This window comes from Orycteropus afer, unplaced genomic scaffold (genome assembly GCF_000298275.1).
Source record: "Orycteropus afer afer isolate SDZICR_OR568_19922 unplaced genomic scaffold, OryAfe1.0 scaffold00156, whole genome shotgun sequence".
Classification (NCBI taxonomy): Eukaryota; Metazoa; Chordata; class Mammalia; order Tubulidentata; family Orycteropodidae; genus Orycteropus; species Orycteropus afer.
Window position 1 is genome coordinate 1,021,648 of NW_006921743.1, and position 552 is coordinate 1,022,199.

The following is a 552-nucleotide window of genomic DNA, read 5'->3' on the forward strand; positions in this document are numbered from 1 at the left end:
AAAAAAAAAAAAAAAGAAAAAGAAAAAGAAAAAGACAGGAAAGGAAGAAAAGACCAAAATGTCAGAAGAGACTCTGAAACTTGCTCTTGAAGAGAAAGTAGCTGAAGTGAATGGACAAATGATGAAATAAAAGAACTGAGCAGAGATTTCAAAGGGCAACTCAGGAAGACAAAATAAACAAAATGTAGAAGAGTTGAAGTTAGAAAATTAAAAGGGTAGAACATGCTCAGCATTTCTCAAGCTGAAAGCCCTGAAGGAAAAATTCAAACCTCGAGTTGCAATATTGAAGAATTCTATGGGCAAAACATTGAATGATGTTGGAACCATCAAAAGAAGTTGGAAGAAATACACATAGTCACTGTACCCAAACAAATTGGTTTATGTTCAACTACTTCAGGAGGTAGCATTGATCAGGAACCAATGGTATTGAAGGAAGAAGTCAAAGCTGCACTGAAGGAATTGGGGGGAGGGGGGGAGAGGCTCCAGGAGGTGATGGAATACCCGTTGAGGTGTTTCAACAAATGGATGCTGCCCTGGAAGGTTCACTCTCTT